Source organism: Symsagittifera roscoffensis, chromosome 9 (assembly GCF_963678635.1).
Source record: "Symsagittifera roscoffensis chromosome 9, txSymRosc1.1, whole genome shotgun sequence".
Classification (NCBI taxonomy): Eukaryota; Metazoa; Xenacoelomorpha; order Acoela; family Convolutidae; genus Symsagittifera; species Symsagittifera roscoffensis.
The window spans coordinates 32625790-32647690 of NC_087070.1; the positions used below are offsets into that span (position 1 = coordinate 32625790).

Sequence of the window (21901 nt, forward strand, 5' to 3'; positions counted from 1 at the left end):
TGAACAGTATCGGCACATCAAGTACCAGGTGCAAGTTCTGTGCAGGTTTTATATGGTTCTGGAGTTCTCCTGGAGCGAAGTTCGTATTGAACGCTGGATTTTTAATGGCCGGCTTAATACATTGATCTTGATTAGCTGGATAAAAGCGTTGGCACAACCAAAAACTCTGAAGAAAACTAACGCTTTTGTCTGCTGCTTGTACACAAACCGATGCTTCAGTTTTTGATGTCTCAAGGCAGAAATAATCATCAATGAAATTGAGGATTCATATGATAGTGATAAAAAAAGCGGATGTCTATTTCGAGTTGGTAAGAAACTGGCAAGCATTTCGAATAGCATCGGCACTTCATTTCACAAGTTTAACTTTTTCTGAAAATCCAGTTGACTCTTTTTGGTGAAACCTGTAAAAATTTGCCACGACAATCGAGGTACTTGAAAAATCTTTGCAAGATGCCTGAGTTTTGTAAACACCCGTAGAAAAATGATTTCGCAATTTTTAATTGCTTAGATACTGCAAAGATATCTATGGTTACATTGTTTTCGAAAACATGACAAAAACATGACTTGTCAATATATTATAACAATACGCATGATACTTTTTGTTGGGAGCGTGTTGCTGAGCGATTCAATTTTTCAGTAAAAATTTCTTCAGCCCGAGGAAAGTTTTCTTGTTATAGTTTTTGTTGGCTTTACTCAATGAAAATGGGCTAAAATACAAGCTTTTATACGTTGTTTGTATCAAAAATGGAGGACTTTAATTTGATGTATCACCAAACCCAATCTGATGATTATTTGTGGCACCTGATTTTATGTAGTAGAGATTATAAAAAGAACTAGAACACCCAAAGACAAAGAACCTCCCCTTACATTGGTCGGAACAGAAAAAAGGCTGCAATATTTTTGTAAGAGTGTTAGTCAATGCTGCATTAACTCCAGACTCCAGATCAACAAATAATTGATACTATTTTACTATTTAACCTATTTTGGGACGCATTTAACAATTATAAATGTCTAAATTTATCTCAAAATTTTTTGTCAACACTCTTTGTACTATTTCAATTAAAATGCGTCTGAAAAAATCACATTCATGTAAAGTACATTTCAAGTGACTTGTAGTCTAAAACTTAAGCCAGCCCAATCTTGATCAGAGTCTGAGCGATTAATTTTCGTGATTAGGGACGGTTTTCCAAGTGTTTAAAATTTTTTTAAATGGTTCACATTTAAAGACCGTATTTTATTAAAATAAGTTTCCGGCACCGCAGGCAATTTTTTGAAACTAAAAAATCAAAATTTTCGTCGTGCGTTTTACCTTAAAATCAGTATGTAATGAGTCTGAAAACCGCAAAGATCCATCATTGAAGTTTGGTTGACGTTGACTGAAAACTGATGCCGCAAAAAAAACCAAAAGAGAAGTTTTGGTTGGCGAGGGGGTCGAATCCCTGAAGAAAGAGCAGCCCCCTCCTTCGCCCCTCCCTCTTCGTCTCTCCCTCGTCCCCCTCAGAAATCTACACCTGGTATTGATTTAAGTATTTAATCCTGAAATTGTCTGTAACGAGGATAGATTGAGAATAAATAAACCTGCCAAATTATAAACCAAACGAAAACGCGGGGAGTTTATGAGCCAACCGAAACATTATGTCACATCAAAGAAAATTGCATAAATTTTGTCACTGTTACATAATTTTTAAATAACTACTAAAAAATACTTCGGCTGGCTAATATTTTATAAATTTCGAGACAGTTTTAGTTATCCGATCGAAACCTTCCATAACAGCATTTCAAGCTGATTTTTTTTTCTACGACACCTCAGGTTGATTATAAAACCGTTCTTTTTACTTTGTCCGAATATCAATTTTTCAACCTTTTAAACTGATAATATTTTCCTTCGATCTGATGGACTAGAATTAACTCATTCTGTTTTCACTTTTAAACTAAACTAAAAATAAGCCGAATATGTCACAATTATAAGTTTTTAGATATCTGAAAATTTAGGTTTTTCGAACTGCGGTCGACATATTTTTTTTACTTCAATCAACCCAAGATTCAAAACGCGAAAGAAATTAAGTTCGACTCTGCTCTGCTGTTTCTTCATGTGCCCGCCTTTCAAAAATTATGAGTAAAACGAGAGTAAAATAAATCTAATGCTTTGCAGATAATACTTAGTGATGTTATTTGACAGAAAACAGAGAAATAAAAAAAAACTTTTTTATTGCAGCCAGAGCTTTTTTCCAGTCCTGCATTGAAATTACCATCTTTGGAGAAATAAACGCAATTATAGTGCTTGGGTGGAAGATATTTTTTTCTTTTGTCATATATCTAGGCTACTCTATGTTCCTTTTTAGTCTCGCATTTCTTGCCTTCTTGTTTTTGCCAACCCCTTGATAACCGGTTGGTAAAATTTTGAACTGATAGTTTTGATAGGTCGAAAATTGTTTCCTTGAGATTGCTAAAATAAACAGTGGGCTGAGGAATGCAACAATTGAAAATCATCTCAGACCCAACAAGAGCTGCAATGAGATTTTCTACAACTATTTTTCCAGTGAGAAAAAAAAATCGAAGTTTTGATTTTCAAATTAAATTTTGAACGACCGTGCCAAGTTGGCAATTGCCTTTGCTGTTTTCTTTAGTTAAAATTTTAGGTTAAAAATATTAGTCTCTTATACGCTTTTAAACACATTAATCAATAGTTTACTTTTTCTTTAACTCGTGTCACCATCACCCTGGCATTGTCCCGCTAAAAATAATCAAAACAATGATGTAGTAAAACGAAATGTTGGTGAAATATTAGTGAAAGAATTCTAGATTCAAGCATCGAAACAAAAACTTCTGTTTGGATTTTTTTCATTGAAATCAGGAAAAAAAATTATTTTCCATAACACAAGAATGCAAAAAAAAACTGAGAAGACAACAAAAACGACAAAAAATTGTAAATTCCGCGTCCGTGAACCAATAACAACTAAAAAATTAATATTGGCAGATTAATTGTAAAAATATCTAAAAATGGTTTATTGGGTTCATTGAACTTACATTATGATAATTGTTCCGACTTTCATTTTAGTTCATTACATTTATTTTCTTTTTTTGATTACTGCTCCATAATATTTACAATTAAAATTACTATTACAATTTACTATAAAAAAAGGCTTTTTCAATGAAAATGGGCTAAAATACAAGCTTTTATACGTTGTTTGTATCAAAAATGGAAGAGTTTAATTTGATGTATCACCAAACCCTTAAATAGTTTGGCAAACACATGAACAGTATCGGCACATCAAGTACCAGGTGCAAGTTCTGTGCAGGTTTTATATGGTTCTGGAGATCTCCTGAAGCAAAGTTCGTATTGAACATTGGATTTTCAAAGGCGTGCTTAATACGTTGATCTTGATTAGCTGGATAAAAGCGTTGACACAACCAAAAACTCTGAAGAAAACTAACGCTTTTGTCTACTGCTTGTACACAAACCGATGCTTCAGTCTTTGATGTCTCAAGGCAGAAATAATCATAAATTCACAAGGCAAAAATAATCTCATGAAACTGAGGCCTAATATGATAGTGATAAAAAAGCGGATGTCTATTTCGTTGAGTTGGTAAGAAACTGGCAAGCATTTCAAATAGCATCGGCACTTCATTTCACAAGTTTAACTTTTCCTGAAAATCCAGTTGACTCTTTTTGGTGAAACCTGTAAATATTTACCACGACAATTGAGGTACTTGGAAAATCTTTGCAAGATGCCTGAGTTTTGTAAACACCCGTAGAAAAATGACTTCGCAATTTTTAGATGCTTAGATACTGCAAAGATATCTATGGTTACATTGTTTTCGAAAACATGACAAAATTATGACTTGTCAAGATATTATAACGATACGCATGATACTTATTGTTGGGAGCGTGTTGCTGAGCGATTCCATTTTTCAGCAAAAATTTCTTCAGCCCGAGAAAAAATTTCTAGTTATAGTTTTTGTTGGCTTTACTCAATGAAAATGGGCTAAAATACAAGCTTTTATACGTTGTTTTTATCGAAAATGGAGGACTTTAATTTGATGTATCACCAAACCCAATCTGATGATTATTTGTGGCACCTGATTTTATGTAGTAGAGATTTTGAAAAGAACTAGAACACCCAAAGACAAAGAACCTCCCCTTACATTAGTCGGAACAGAAAAAAGGCTGCAATATTTTTGTAAGAGTGTTAGTCAATGCTGCATTAACTCCAGACTCCAGATTAACAAATAATTGATACTATTTAACCTATTTTACAACGCATTTAAAAATTTTAAATGTCTAATTTTATCTCAAAATTTTTTGTCAACACTCTTTGTAATATTACAATTAAAATGCGTCTGAAAAATCACATTCATGTAAAATACATTTCAAGTGACTTGCAGTCTAAAACTTAAGCCAGCCCAACCTTGATCAGAGTCTGAGCAATTATTTCTCTTGAGGGGGGACGGTTTTCCAAGTGTTTAAATTTTTTTAAATGGTTCACATTTAAAGACCGTATTTTATTAAAATAAGTTTCCGGCACCGCAGGCAATTTTTTGAAACTAAAAAATCAAAATTTTCGTCGTGCGTTTTACCTTAAAATTAGTTTGTATTGAGTTTGAAAACCGCAAAGATCCAACATTTAAGTTTGGTTGACGTTGACTGAAAACTGATGCCGCAAAAAAGAACCAAAAGGGACCGAATCCCTGAAGAATGGGTCGAATCCCTGAAGAAAGAGCAGCCCCTCCTTCGCCCCTTGCTCTTCGCCTCTCCCTCATCACCCTCAAAAATCTACACCTGGTATTGATTTAAGTATTGAAATTGTCTGTGACGAGGATAGATTGAGAATAAATAAACCTGCCGAATTATAAACCAAACGAAAACGCGGGGAGTTTATGAGCCAACCGAAACATTATGTCACATCAAAGAAAAATGCATAAATTTTGTCACTGTTACATAATTAATACATAGCTACTATAAAATACTTCGGCTGGCTTATATATAATATATTTCGAGACAATTTTACTTATCCGATCGATTCCTTCCATAACAGCAATTCAAGCTGATTTTTTTTTCTACGACATCTCAGGTTGATTATAAAACCGTTCTTTTCACTTAGTCCAAATATCACTTTTTCAACATTTTAAACTGATAATATTTTCCTTCGATTTGATGGACTAGAATTAATTCATTCTGTTTTCACTTTTAAACTAAATTAAAAGAGGAAAGATATCTATGGTTACATTGTTTTCGAAAACATGACAAAAACATGACTTGTCAATATATTATAACAATACGCATGATACTTTTTGTTGGGAGCGTGTTGCTGAGCGATTCAATTTTTCAGTAAAAATTTCTTCAGCCCGAGGAAAGTTTTCTTGTTATAGTTTTTGTTGGCTTTACTCAATGAAAATGGGCTAAAATACAAGCTTTTATACGTTGTTTGTATCAAAAATGGAGGACTTTAATTTGATGTATCACCAAACCCAATCTGATGATTATTTGTGGCACCTGATTTTATGTAGTAGAGATTATAAAAAGAACTAGAACACCCAAAGACAAAGAACCTCCCCTTACATTGGTCGGAACAGAAAAAAGGCTGCAATATTTTTGTAAGAGTGTTAGTCAATGCTGCATTAACTCCAGACTCCAGATCAACAAATAATTGATACTATTTTACTATTTAACCTATTTTGGGACGCATTTAACAATTATAAATGTCTAAATTTATCTCAAAATTTTTTGTCAACACTCTTTGTACTATTTCAATTAAAATGCGTCTGAAAAAATCACATTCATGTAAAGTACATTTCAAGTGACTTGTAGTCTAAAACTTAAGCCAGCCCAATCTTGATCAGAGTCTGAGCGATTAATTTTCGTGATTAGGGACGGTTTTCCAAGTGTTTAAAATTTTTTTAAATGGTTCACATTTAAAGACCGTATTTTATTAAAATAAGTTTCCGGCACCGCAGGCAATTTTTTGAAACTAAAAAATCAAAATTTTCGTCGTGCGTTTTACCTTAAAATCAGTATGTAATGAGTCTGAAAACCGCAAAGATCCAACATTGAAGTTTGGTTGACGTTGACTGAAAACTGATGCCGCAAAAAAAACCAAAAGAGAAGTTTTGGTTGGCGAGGGGGTCGAATCCCTGAAGAAAGAGCAGCCCCCTCCTTCGCCCCTCCCTCTTCGTCTCTCCCTCGTCCCCCTCAGAAATCTACACCTGGTATTGATTTAAGTATTTAATCCTGAAATTGTCTGTAACGAGGATAGATTGAGAATAAATAAACCTGCCAAATTATAAACCAAACGAAAACGCGGGGAGTTTATGAGCCAACCGAAACATTATGTCACATCAAAGAAAATTGCATAAATTTTGTCACTGTTACATAATTTTTAAATAACTACTAAAAAATACTTCGGCTGGCTAATATTTTATAAATTTCGAGACAGTTTTAGTTATCCGATCGAAACCTTCCATAACAGCATTTCAAGCTGATTTTTTTTTCTACGACACCTCAGGTTGATTATAAAACCGTTCTTTTTACTTTGTCCGAATATCAATTTTTCAACCTTTTAAACTGATAATATTTTCCTTCGATCTGATGGACTAGAATTAACTCATTCTGTTTTCACTTTTAAACTAAACTAAAAATAAGCCGAATATGTCACAATTATAAGTTTTTAGATATCTGAAAATTTAGGTTTTTCGAACTGCGGTCGACATATTTTTTTTACTTCAATCAACCCAAGATTCAAAACGCGAAAGAAATTAAGTTCGACTCTGCTCTGCTGTTTCTTCATGTGCCCGCCTTTCAAAAATTATGAGTAAAACGAGAGTAAAATAAATCTAATGCTTTGCAGATAATACTTAGTGATGTTATTTGACAGAAAACAGAGAAATAAAAAAAAACTTTTTTATTGCAGCCAGAGCTTTTTTCCAGTCCTGCATTGAAATTACCATCTTTGGAGAAATAAACGCAATTATAGTGCTTGGGTGGAAGATATTTTTTTCTTTTGTCATATATCTAGGCTACTCTATGTTCCTTTTTAGTCTCGCATTTCTTGCCTTCTTGTTTTTGCCAACCCCTTGATAACCGGTTGGTAAAATTTTGAACTGATAGTTTTGATAGGTCGAAAATTGTTTCCTTGAGATTGCTAAAATAAACAGTGGGCTGAGGAATGCAACAATTGAAAATCATCTCAGACCCAACAAGAGCTGCAATGAGATTTTCTACAACTATTTTTCCAGTGAGAAAAAAAAATCGAAGTTTTGATTTTCAAATTAAATTTTGAACGACCGTGCCAAGTTGGCAATTGCCTTTGCTGTTTTCTTTAGTTAAAATTTTAGGTTAAAAATATTAGTCTCTTATACGCTTTTAAACACATTAATCAATAGTTTACTTTTTCTTTAACTCGTGTCACCATCACCCTGGCATTGTCCCGCTAAAAATAATCAAAACAATGATGTAGTAAAACGAAATGTTGGTGAAATATTAGTGAAAGAATTCTAGATTCAAGCATCGAAACAAAAACTTCTGTTTGGATTTTTTTCATTGAAATCAGGAAAAAAAATTATTTTCCATAACACAAGAATGCAAAAAAAAACTGAGAAGACAACAAAAACGACAAAAAATTGTAAATTCCGCGTCCGTGAACCAATAACAACTAAAAAATTAATATTGGCAGATTAATTGTAAAAATATCTAAAAATGGTTTATTGGGTTCATTGAACTTACATTATGATAATTGTTCCGACTTTCATTTTAGTTCATTACATTTATTTTCTTTTTTTGATTACTGCTCCATAATATTTACAATTAAAATTACTATTACAATTTACTATAAAAAAAGGCTTTTTCAATGAAAATGGGCTAAAATACAAGCTTTTATACGTTGTTTGTATCAAAAATGGAAGAGTTTAATTTGATGTATCACCAAACCCTTAAATAGTTTGGCAAACACATGAACAGTATCGGCACATCAAGTACCAGGTGCAAGTTCTGTGCAGGTTTTATATGGTTCTGGAGATCTCCTGAAGCAAAGTTCGTATTGAACATTGGATTTTCAAAGGCGTGCTTAATACGTTGATCTTGATTAGCTGGATAAAAGCGTTGACACAACCAAAAACTCTGAAGAAAACTAACGCTTTTGTCTACTGCTTGTACACAAACCGATGCTTCAGTCTTTGATGTCTCAAGGCAGAAATAATCATAAATTCACAAGGCAAAAATAATCTCATGAAACTGAGGCCTAATATGATAGTGATAAAAAAGCGGATGTCTATTTCGTTGAGTTGGTAAGAAACTGGCAAGCATTTCAAATAGCATCGGCACTTCATTTCACAAGTTTAACTTTTCCTGAAAATCCAGTTGACTCTTTTTGGTGAAACCTGTAAATATTTACCACGACAATTGAGGTACTTGGAAAATCTTTGCAAGATGCCTGAGTTTTGTAAACACCCGTAGAAAAATGACTTCGCAATTTTTAGATGCTTAGATACTGCAAAGATATCTATGGTTACATTGTTTTCGAAAACATGACAAAATTATGACTTGTCAAGATATTATAACGATACGCATGATACTTATTGTTGGGAGCGTGTTGCTGAGCGATTCCATTTTTCAGCAAAAATTTCTTCAGCCCGAGAAAAAATTTCTAGTTATAGTTTTTGTTGGCTTTACTCAATGAAAATGGGCTAAAATACAAGCTTTTATACGTTGTTTTTATCGAAAATGGAGGACTTTAATTTGATGTATCACCAAACCCAATCTGATGATTATTTGTGGCACCTGATTTTATGTAGTAGAGATTTTGAAAAGAACTAGAACACCCAAAGACAAAGAACCTCCCCTTACATTAGTCGGAACAGAAAAAAGGCTGCAATATTTTTGTAAGAGTGTTAGTCAATGCTGCATTAACTCCAGACTCCAGATTAACAAATAATTGATACTATTTAACCTATTTTACAACGCATTTAAAAATTTTAAATGTCTAATTTTATCTCAAAATTTTTTGTCAACACTCTTTGTAATATTACAATTAAAATGCGTCTGAAAAATCACATTCATGTAAAATACATTTCAAGTGACTTGCAGTCTAAAACTTAAGCCAGCCCAACCTTGATCAGAGTCTGAGCAATTATTTCTCTTGAGGGGGGACGGTTTTCCAAGTGTTTAAATTTTTTTAAATGGTTCACATTTAAAGACCGTATTTTATTAAAATAAGTTTCCGGCACCGCAGGCAATTTTTTGAAACTAAAAAATCAAAATTTTCGTCGTGCGTTTTACCTTAAAATTAGTTTGTATTGAGTTTGAAAACCGCAAAGATCCAACATTTAAGTTTGGTTGACGTTGACTGAAAACTGATGCCGCAAAAAAGAACCAAAAGGGACCGAATCCCTGAAGAATGGGTCGAATCCCTGAAGAAAGAGCAGCCCCTCCTTCGCCCCTTGCTCTTCGCCTCTCCCTCATCACCCTCAAAAATCTACACCTGGTATTGATTTAAGTATTGAAATTGTCTGTGACGAGGATAGATTGAGAATAAATAAACCTGCCGAATTATAAACCAAACGAAAACGCGGGGAGTTTATGAGCCAACCGAAACATTATGTCACATCAAAGAAAAATGCATAAATTTTGTCACTGTTACATAATTAATACATAGCTACTATAAAATACTTCGGCTGGCTTATATATAATATATTTCGAGACAATTTTACTTATCCGATCGATTCCTTCCATAACAGCAATTCAAGCTGATTTTTTTTTCTACGACATCTCAGGTTGATTATAAAACCGTTCTTTTCACTTAGTCCAAATATCACTTTTTCAACATTTTAAACTGATAATATTTTCCTTCGATTTGATGGACTAGAATTAATTCATTCTGTTTTCACTTTTAAACTAAATTATAAATAAGCCGAATATGTCACAATTATAAGTTTTTAGATATCTGAAAATTTAGGTTTTTCTAACTGCGGTCGACATATTTTTTTCTACTTCAATGAACCCAAGTTTCAAAACGCGAAAGAAATTAAACTTCGACTCTTCTCTGTTGTTTTTTCATGTGCCCGGCTTTCAAAAACTATGAGTAAAATGAGAGTAAAATAAATCTAATGCTTTGCAGATAATACTTGATAAGTGATGTTATTTGACAGAAAATATGGAAATAAAAAAAAATCTTTTTTATTGCAGCCAGAGCTTTTTTCCAGTCCTGCATTGAAATTACCATCTTTGGAGAAATAAACGCAATTTTAGGGCTTGGGTGGAAGATATTTTTTTTTTGTCATATATCTAGGCTACTCTATGTTCCTTTTTAGTCTCGCATTTCTTGCCTTCTTGTTTTTGCCAACCCCTTGATAACCAGTTCATGAAATTTTGAACTGATAGTTTTGATAGGTCGAAAATTGTTTCCATGAGATTGCTAAAATAAACAGTGGGCTGAGGACTGCAACAATTGAAAATCATCTCAGTCCCAACAAGAGCTGCAATGAGATTTTCTACAACTATTTTTCCAGTGAGAAAAAAAATCGAAGTTTTGATTTTCAAATTAAATTTCGAACGACCGCGCCAAGTTGGCAATTGCCTTTGCTGTTTTCTTTAGTTAAAAATTTAGGTTGAAAAAATCAGTCTCTTATACTCTTTTAAACACATTAATCAATAGTTTACTTTTTCTTTAATTCGTGTCACCATCACCCATGCATTGCATTGTCCCGCTAAAATTAATCAAAACAATGATGTAGTAAAACGAAATGTTGGTGAAATATTAGTGAAAGAATTCTAGATTCAAGCATCGAAACAAAAACTTCTGTTTGGATTTTTTCTCATTGAAATCAGGAAAAAAAAATTATTTTCCATAACACAAGAATGCAAAAAAAACTGAGAAGACAACAAAAACGACAAAAAATTGTAAATTCCGCGTCCGTGAACTAATAACAACTAAGAAAATAATATCGGCAGATTAATTGTAAATATATCTTAAAATGGTTTATTGGGTTCATTGAACTTACATTATGATAATTGTTCCGATTTTCATTTTAGTTCATTACATTTATTTTCTTTATTTTATTACTGCTCCATAAACCTTAAAAGCCAATCGGTACATTCAACTCTTCGCCCTGATACGAGCAGTAATGTGGTTTTTGAAAACTGTTAATTTCTGACGTGAATTTTACCTTCAAACTAAACTTGATTGAGCTTTGTATAATTGCCGGTTTGATTTTTGTCTACAATATATGAAAACATGGTTGATTGGGCTCATTGAACTTACCTTAAGATAATGTTTCTATCTTTCGTAAAAAAGATAACTGAAAATTTTTGCTTGGGGCTGTTTTTTTCTTCAGACAAACTTCAACTTTAAACTAATCGTTTTTGACGGATTTTTTTGATATATCACTCGAAAAGTATTGTTGTCCTGAGCTTAAATTTGAAAAGATATACTACCTGTGATTATTTTTTCAAAAGTTTTGGGGGATTAGGGATTGTCATTTTGGAAGATTGTGACAATTAACGCCGATTGTTTTTTGCGCTATTAACGCGTGAGCGGAAGTTTAATCAGTCTCATAAATCGTTCGAAAATGGTTGAAAAAAGCTAATTTGCCATAATAGATTTGTTACAAGGATCAAAATCTATCACTCTGTAAATTAAAAGAGGGTATGTGTGTGGGGGATGCTGATTTTATCAAAATTTTTCAAAGTTTAATGAAAACTTTTCATTTTTTGTATTTTAAAAAAAAAAAACTTTTATGTTATTTCTGCTCCATAAACCTTAAAAGGCAGTCGGAACAATCAGGGCTTCGCCCTGATATCACCAGTCTTGTGATTGTTGGAAATTGTTTCCTTCTGACGTGTGCGTTACCTTGAAATTAAAACTTGATTGAGCTCTGTAAAATTGCCGGTTTGAATATCTTCTGCATTTGAGATTGAGTCTGTATTTGATAAAAACTCGCATTTAAAATTAGCTAAGATTAATTATCACTCGCAATTGAAGATAACCATAATTGATGCCGAAAGTTGCAAAACTTTCATGACTCGGAATTTTTGTAACAGATTTTTCTCGGTCGCCAAAAGTTGCCAGAAATCTTTCCTTGGATCGCGCAAAAGTGTGATGTAAATGTTATGAAAAAACCTTGCGCCGCGAATTGATGCAGGAAGCGATCAGATGCCACAAGATTTGGATTGCATGATTAAGGGAATGAACAAATAAAAGAAACGTTCAGGAAAAAAGTATCGAAACCACGTTAATCATCGCATTTTTTTGAGTAAGTCGTTGTTCTTCCTGAACTTGAACTTGAGTTAGTTGGTAAGTACGTTTAATAACAGTAGTCGTTAAAAAAATACCCATAGGGAGCAAATTTACAGTCTAATAGGACCTTCCAGGAAGCGGCCCGTGGGAGGACCTAGACAAATTTAACTGAGGAGAGAAAAAAGAGCAAGTAAAAAGAAAGTGCAATATGATCAATTATCAAACATTTGTAAAGTTTATCTGAGACTCAATTGTTCTTTGTACTTTGTTTATTTTGTTAGTTGATAAACTGATAAAAATTGATAACAACTGATAAAATATAAATAGCAGTGGAGCCAAAACAGAATCTGGAGGTAGTCTAAATTAAATATCAGTCAAAGGAGCAAAAAACATACTTTCTGTTTTCGGTCGATTAGATAGGGTTGCACAAAAAAGTAGTTGTTCCTCTGAACACGTACTGATTAAGCTTGAATAGTGAATTTAAATGATCAATTTTGTCAAGAGTCTTCTATAGAACAACGAAACCATTAAAACCAAAATTTGCTGTTTCGATCAGTTGATTTAATATTTCAACATTATAAAAATGTATTATAATCTTAATATTTTGATATCAATACAATCCATTATAAAAAATGATAATCGATTATAGTCTGTTAAAAATGGATTATAATCATAATAACTTTTTAATAGTTATAATCGATTACAATGGATTTTCTTAGAAGAAAATATGAATTGTTCAAATTTTTTCCAAATTTATCTCAATTCCTGTTTCGTGGAATTGCTACGTAGTACGTTTCATAATTATTTACTTTTCACTTAAGATTTCATTTATTTAAGTTTTCTTTACATTTTCTACACTACGTAAACTCCATCGCCTCTTTTAACAACCCGCTTCCCCAGTTTACCCCCCCCCCCCACAGTTTATCCCTTGTCAATTTACCCCTGCCCCTCCCCCACTCAGTCTACCCCTTCGGAGTTTATCCCCCCCCCATCTTGGTTTAACCCCCCCCCCCTTTTACTGAATGTGGGCGGGTCAAAAACTTGGGGGGGGTTGGAATAAAAAAACTCGGACGTTAAAATGGAGAATGGGGGTAAATGGGTGTTGTTCACACTGAATAAACCCCTAACCCTAGCCCTAACCCTAACCCCTCCCCCGTCCCCAATGATGAGTGGCAAAGTGAGAGAGGGTCAATTTGATTAGAATTGGATTGCGAGTGAGCCGTGAGTAACGAAGAAATGTTGTTGAATTTGCAAAAAAAAGTAAAGACTATAAACCGTTTTAATCAATTATAATGGATTTCAAATGGATTATGACCCATTATAATGGGTTTCAATGGATTATAACCTATTATTATGGATTTTAATGAATTTTGTTTTTACGCAAATAATCGATTATAATGAAACTAATCGATTATAACAAAATTAATGGATTATAATGACAACGTTTTAGACTAGAATTAACCTGGGCAGCATTATTATCCATGGCACTCCGGTGCGGACAGTATTTGAGACTAAGTATCGGTAAAACCATAAATGCAGCGAAATCAAAAGTAAAAGTGAAAAAAGACTGCTCGTATCAGGGCGAAGCCTTGAATGTTCCGACTGCCTATTAAGGTTTATGGAGCAGTAATAACATTAAAAAATTAAAAATAAAAAAAGACGAACTGATAATTTTTTTTCAAAAATTTGAAATTTTTTATAAAAATCATCCCCCCACACGCCATATAAAGTACAAAAGGATAGATTTCGCTACTTGTAACAAATGAATTATGGCCAATAAGCTTCGTTAAACCAATTTGGAACGATTTCTAAGACGGATTAACTTTCCGCTTACGCGTTAATAGCGCGAAATATATCGCGCGTTAATTGTCCCAAATTGGCCAAAATGGCAATCTTTAAACCCCCACAACTTTAGGAAAAATGATCACAGGTGAAATTTTTTTTCATATTCAAGCTCAGGACAACAATACCTTTTGAATATTTAAAAAAATCCGTCAAAAAAGGCTAGTTACAAAGTCGAAAGTTGTCCGAAGAAAAAAAAACACCCGAGCACAATTATTACGTTAATTTCGTTACGAAAGTTGGAACAATAAAGTTTCTGTAGCTCAAAGACATTTTTTGAAGAATTTGATGAAAAACTTTTGCAAAGGCACAGTCAAAAACATGCCAAAAAATTAGCTTTTGCAATAAAAGTGTATAGTTCAGTATTGCTTATGATGTACATCCATAAATCAAAAGGCCATATTATATAAAAAGTTTGACATAAAACTAAAATTGATAAAGTTCCAGTTCTCAGTAAAAAACTCAAGAAATGACTTGTTAAGCTTTTTCTAAAGCTTAATAAAAACAACTGTATGTTACTAGAAAACAAAAATTTTCGATTCCTTAGAAATATTTCAGTCTTTTGATCTCCTCCAAAATTCAGAAACTTGAATTTTGTCAAGGTTGATACTCAGTAAATTTTTTTCGCGCCATATTTCGATCAAATTAAAATCCTAACTAAAACTGACTTAAAACAAATTATTACTCGTAGTGGCTAGAAATTTTGTATCAACAAATCCCACAGGTGATGCTCCTGGTTACTTGGTTAGCTTGATAAACTGATAAAAATTGATGCCAATGGATAAATTGTAACTAGCAGTGGAGCCAAAACAGAATATTGAGGTGTGTTGTCAAAATTAAATATCAGTCAAAGGAGCAAAAAAACGTACTTTCTTTTTTTGGTCTCTTAGATAGGGTTGCACAAAAGAAATGGTTGTTCCTCTGAACACGTACTGATTTAGCTTGAATACTGAATTAAGGCCTTCTAAGGTACAACGAAACCAGTAAAACAGAGTTTGCTGTTACGATAACATGATTTAATATTTCAACAACTGAAGTTATTGCTTGTACACACGAGTAGCGTCGCTAAACGCCGATTAATTTGGGCTTCAGAAATACATGAGAGGACGTTAAAAGTAAGAATAGAAAACCCCTAATAGTAATATTTTTGGGCGTAATTGAAAAAAAAATCAAAATTTAAAATTTTCACTAATGTACCAAGTAAACATAAGGTCGAGTTGTTAGAATCTTTCTGGTTTGCTGTTTTTTTAGCATGGAAACACTTTTGCAATTTTGCGCTATTTTCCAACTTTCTGCAATCAAGAAAAGTTCCACACTAAAATTTTGATTACAGCGGAAGAACTAGAACAAGAATTTTGACAATTTTGTACCATCAATTGATACCATCAAGGCCATTTGTTTTGCTATCATGCTATAAACTTCAAAACTTCAGTTTCGTCAGAAAATATACAACAAAAGATTTTGCATTTGATTCTACTTTTTAATAATTGAACCTAGAGGAAATTTTAGTGGCCAACCTTTCGCCTTTTTGAACAAAAAAATTAGTTAAACAAGTTGACGTCAAAAGTTTTGTCTCAAAACGGTGTTGTTTTTGAAGAAAACTGAAGGCTTTAAAAAGCATTTTTCATTGCTCAGCAAATTGACTACTATCAAATCAGTCTGTTGACTCTTGAGCATCGGTGCTTATACCTGTTTTTCTTATCCTTATGTTGGCTCATCTATAAGAGTAAGACGGATTTTATCTCTTTAATGAACTGTGTTACAAGTTAAATGTAAGTCTGATACTGTTTTTTCCTAGTGACATTTTTTTTCAGGAGAAAAAGAGATCAAAGTTAATTACCAATTCCAGATATAAAATGCAGATTATATTCTGTAACTTCATTTACCACATATTCAAGACTCCGATATTTCATTGGAAATTTCATTTCAAGCTGTTTTTATCACAGTGATAATATTTAACAGAACTTGTTGTTCCTTAATGGTACGTTTCAATGCGACAACATCATAGAATACATTTGGAAAGGCATGATCAATGCAATTTGAGCTATGACCAATTTCACTGGTTGATTTTCTGTTTTGAGTTTAAAATAGTGAGGTCTGAACACTTTTTAATTGGTAATAATAAATGACCTACCTAAATGAGGAGCACGTTGGATTCCATAACTTGGAAACCATGCCAAAAATCATGCATGAACATTTGACTTACAGCTTGAACATTTTCAAACAAAAACCATGCATGAAGTAGTATCAGAGATTTCAGAACCGCTGGATGTCGCATCAGATTCACATTATTTTATTCGAGAATGAAAAACGAGGTGTTGAGACGCCCCTTGCGATGCGGATGTAACAGGTAAAGTTTTGTTCTTGTCAATGTAAATCGAAGTAGAGGAATGAAAAAAAATTTTATATATCAGTATAGCAAAGATTATATTCTACACTTCGCTTAAAACATGCAGCAGTGTTCGAATGACGGCGGATCTTCCGAGCTTCATTCGAATTTGTTGCGAGCTTCTAACGAAGGGTAGGATTCTATAGAGAGTCAGCTAAATTGGAATCGGACAATTACACTATGTCTTGTTTTTCATTTTCTAAAGTCGTATTAATTCAAAATTTTTATATAAGCTCGTGTGTTTGGTATAGGGGTTGTTTGACGTATCGGATGCTTACCCTAGACACGTCTTCAGAAGTCTTTGAATAACAATATATGATTTAAACTTTTTGGAAAACTCAAACCAGTGTCATGCCAAAACAGGCGGAAACGGAAAATTAACATTTATGTAAAACATTGCTGGCACTTGAATGATTGTTTTCAATCCTAAACTGATTGTCCTGTGGTACATATTTTTGAATCATGTTCAAATGATATTCGTTGGCAGCTCTCAAAAAAAAACATTCAATTTCAAAAAATTTTAAAAAGCAAAACATTAAGTTATTGATACTTGTTAGGACAAAAAACTTTAAGGCTTTTCTTGATTTTGTATTTCAAATTAGAGCGCAGAAAATAATTGAAAAATCCCAATTCATAAGTTTGAAATATTAGTTTTTAAACAAAAAATGTCTCAAAAATTAATCAAGAAATATTTGATAAGATTGCTATAAATTTTTACTGAAAGAACTGAAAATTAACTAATAAAAATAATTTTCAATGCTAGAATATATTTATAATAGGCGTTTGGAAAGAGACTTAAATGCAAGTACCAATCTAGATTAAGTTACTCTTGTTAAATTGAAGCTCTAAGCAAACTTTTGAAACGAGTTTTAAATTAGATCCTCGTCTTGAAAGATAAAGGGCGCTTCAGTCAAATTGCTATCAAAGACGTCTAACAGAATTAAAATTTGAATATATATACTTATATATACTTATTTATTTATTTGAAACAAAATTCTTTTTTAATTCAGTTGAAAATATTATGGAAGTTGTTTGTTAGGTATTATCGTAATGGCAACCAGAAGATTTCAACTTAAAGCCGAAAATCATTTTATGAGAAGCCAGGGGAGAGCCATCAAAATTAATAAAAACGAAAATTTTTTCTTCATTAATCTACTGAAATTTTAGCAAATTTTTTTAACAGAACATAATTTTACACAAATTTTTCACAGCAAAAAAAAATAGTCATGGAATTTATTGAAACGTTTCTTGCTTTTTTTCTTAAACTGAGAAAAATTAATGCAAGTGATTTCACATCGATCCAATTGGAACTGATACTTTTTTAAATATGATACAGCTTTCGACCTCGTCGGACGTTGGTGGTACTCGATATTGCTTGCAAAAATAAATTATTTGTGATTAAAAACACAAAAGTACAAAAAAACTTTCAGTAAAAAAAGTCTCAACAACTAAAATGAAGCTTAGACACCATCTAACGACAAAAAATATCTTGCCGTTCAATCGAATTTTTGTGCTCTAGCTGAAAACAACAACAATTTGACGAAAAGTTCCATTCACAACCACTCCCTCCAGAAGCGTGTAAATAAGTAAATAAGACCTTTCAAAGAATTAGCCTTACAAATAGCAGTACTAACGCCTACTGACAAAGATGGGCTGGGATCATTTTCAGTAACAAAATTTCTTTTTCATACTATGGATTTATGTCGATTTAAAATTTTTTTGTTTTGATCTAAATTTTAACTTAAAATACTTGTTTTAAATGGTTTCCTAAAACAGTTTATTTCATTCTTTCCGCCTTTTTAGCTTAAACTTTGAGGAATTTCAAATTGATTTGAATAAATTTGATTTTATATTTTTGTACATATATACATACTGATAATATTAATACTTTATTGTCTTGTTCGATTCTCAGCGAATATCTGTAAATTGGAAACACTATACAAACAAGACTACTCGTATTACAAGGCAAAGACCTGAATGTTCCGACTGGCCTCTATCGTTGACCACAATTTTTGTGATTTACTTTTTCTTTTCATAAATTAATCGAAAAAAAATGAGACATTTTTCATTTTTTAATTCTCATTTCATAATTTATCGCTCCACTCCTCACAAGCTATGTAAAGTACCAATTGATATATTTTCAGTTTGCTAACGTATTTTGGACAGCAAAATGCTTGCTTCAATTTGATTTGAAAAAATATAACTTGCCGCTCACGCTTTTAGAGAAAGAAATATATTGCGCGTTATTTATCCCAATTCGAACTATATTCGTCAAAATAGGCCCATATTCAAACCATTATTATGATTATTTTTTGAAAATTGATCATAGTAAAATATCTTTCCAAATCTAAACCTCAAACAGTTATATTTTTCAGATGAAAGACGAAAATTTCAGACAAAAAAACTTAGGCAAAAAATCAAAAATTGACCGAAAAAAACCAAGCCAAACATAAATTTTACGCATTTTCTTCAAATGTCAGAACAATATGCTTTCGAGTTAATTTCGAAAGCTGGCATTTATTTTTTCAGCTTCTTGCATTTAGCTTGCATTTACTTTTTTACCACCAGAACCCAGAGATCGCAGTTTCTTTTGTTGATCCCTCTTAAACTGGTGGTTTCCGGTAATCAATTTATTCTGACATTGAATTTTTTCTTGAGCACAAATTTTTGTTCAAATCCGGAGCAAAAAACATAATTATTTAAACTTGCTAGTATATGGCTTCAAAAAAAATTTTTTAAACCCAAAAAGTATGTATAATATGGTTTCTTGAGACTCATATGAAGTTTAGCAACTACCAAAATCATTCCAAATCGATTTAACTAACTTTTTAGGCTTTAAAAATGATTATAAGTTTTCCGGATTGAGCTACTTTACCTTGGTTTGAAATCCATTTCAGTTCCTAGGAGGTACATTTTTCAATCAATATTTTGCGCTCCTTTGCCCTTTATAGTGTCCCATTTTTGTTACTATGACCTCCTCTGCGCAAATTCTAAATCTGAGCCTGAGAGCGACGCGAGGCTTTTGAATCTTAATTTTTTGCGCGAATACTTTCAACAAACTTTAAAAAAAAACTTTATACCTTCTAAGTATGCAGATATTGACGTCAGAGACATGTAAAAAAAAATATGTGTGTGTCATAATTTATTACATAGGAGCACTTTAGGTAGCAAAAGTTCGAATCAATTTGTGATTGCGGTCTTTCGCCAACGAAAAGCGAGTCATTGATATTATTAGTTGGTCAAATTAGGTCCAAATTTGTCAAGTTTGAATTCCAAACATCACTGGAATTCGAATTTATCCTTTGGGTTACATAACCTAAGATAACTCTATATGTCAACTCACACATGACCAACGAATGGACTAAAGTCAAAATCAGAACAAATGTAACAATGAAAATACTGAGCTAATTATATTTGACTAAACTTGAACTATTCCTAATTAAGTCCAATTACAAATATTTACCTGAAACAACCAATCTTTCGTCACATTTTGAGCGGACGCAATTCTAGTTATAGTATTCGACATAGCGACAAAATCACTGTTCAGCTCTATCTCTTTTAAATTAAGTTGACAATCTTATCTTCAAAACCAGATCACGAGAAGTTTTGAGAGTCACTTCAAATTATACTTTGCTGTAACTTTTCAACAAAATGTTGAACTCGAATCTTGTAGTTTGCGCTATCTTGGTTGTAGCTCTTGATACCATTTCGGCCCATTTGTATGGCGATTATGTCAAAAACACTGATCCTAACTTGATACGGGAAGTCAAAACCTACAAACGACCTTGGGAAATATACCACAATGCTGCTGAAGTTGACAATGGTAAGTTAAAGTGGTCAGAAACCCTGATCCTATGTATAATATCTGTGTTAGTGACGCATTTCTGATATAAGAATATTTCGTCGAACTTTTTTTAGGTTGACTAAATTGATTTTCCGATCTCTCCCAAAGAACTAAAATTTTGAAAAAAAAACAGGTCAAAAAAGGCGCTCTTAGAGAGAATGGTCAATACATTCTGGAAAATGTTGCGCGCTTCCCCCTCAATATTAGTAAACATTAGCGCCGAAGGCGATTTTAAAAATATTGTAGAGTGCCTCGGCCAAAAATGGATATCTCAAAATAGTACAAATGGGGTCGGAATGGGATCGAATCTGCGAGGAAATAGGCGTGCGCCCCCCCCTGTCCCTGCCATAAAAACGGTACTGTTTTGACTGGCATAAAAATAGTTTAATTATCAAAAAAAAACGTGGGTTGATAAGAGATCACAATTGATACAAGTTAGTTTCTTATTTTTTTTCTGCAGCTTTCATTTCCATTTTGTATATTGTTTATTAGACTTATAACGAGCTGAAAAGCTTCTTCCAAATGCCTTATGCGCATCGTTGAATGTTTCTGGTGTGTTCTAGAATCATTATCAAAAGCAGCAAGCAGACAGGAGTGGTGGACCCTGGATTCCTGTTGTCGGTCCAGAATGTGTTGGCATGTGGAAATGCCGGAAGCTGTCATGGGGGAGAGGACATCCCAGTCTACAGGTGAGCTGGTTTTAAGCAGGTTCTAGAGAAAACTGAGGGAGGGGGCAGGGGAAGAGGGTTCCCCGATAGGTTTACAGGTATTAATAAAATTCCATGCTGTCATGCAAGGGCCAATCCTGGGTTTTTTCTACAGCGGCCAGTTTTCTAAAAATGTTCCCAAAAATTTGTTCTGGCGCCAAATTCCTGACTCCTGCTGTCCTGTATGATTTACGAAGTCTGTTTACCTTGTAATATGTTTGCGGTTTTTAGTAATTATTTGGCTTTCATTCTCAACTGGCTTTTTAACTAACTTTTTAGGCTTTAAAAATGATTATAAGTTTTCCGGATTGAGCTACTTTACATTGGTTTGAAATCCATTTCAGTTCCTAGGAGGTACATTTTTCAATCAATATTTTGCGCTCCTTTGCCCTTTATAGTGTCCCATTTTTGTTACTATGACCTCCTCTGCGCAAATTCTAAATCTGAGCCTGAGAGCGACGCGAGGCTTTTAAATCTTAATTTTTTGCGCGAATACTTTCAACAAACTTTTAAAAAAAACTTTATACCTTCTAAGTATGCAGATATTGACGTCAGAGACATGTAAAAAAAATATGTGTGTGTCATAATTTATTACATAGGAGCACTTTAGGTAGCAAAAGTTCGAATCAATTTGTGATTGCGGTCTTTCGCCATCGAAAAGCGAGTCATTGATATTATTAGTTGGTCAAATTAGGTCCAAATTTGTCAAGTTTGAATTCCAAACATCACTGGAATTCGAATTTATCCTTTGGGTTACATAACCTAAGATAACTCTACATGTCAACTCACGCATGACCAACGAATGGACTAAAGTCAAAATCAGAACAAATGTAACAATGAAAATACTGAGCTAATTATATTTGACTAAACTTGAACTATTCCTAATTAAGTC

General features: G+C 33.0%; 1 protein-coding gene across 1 annotated transcript in view; it reads left to right on the forward strand.

Moving 5' to 3' along the window:
• The window catches only part of LOC134854648 (transmembrane protein 208-like), a 412118-nt gene that overhangs the window by 299684 nt on the left and 90533 nt on the right, over window positions 1-21901 (forward strand). The window lies entirely within an intron of this gene.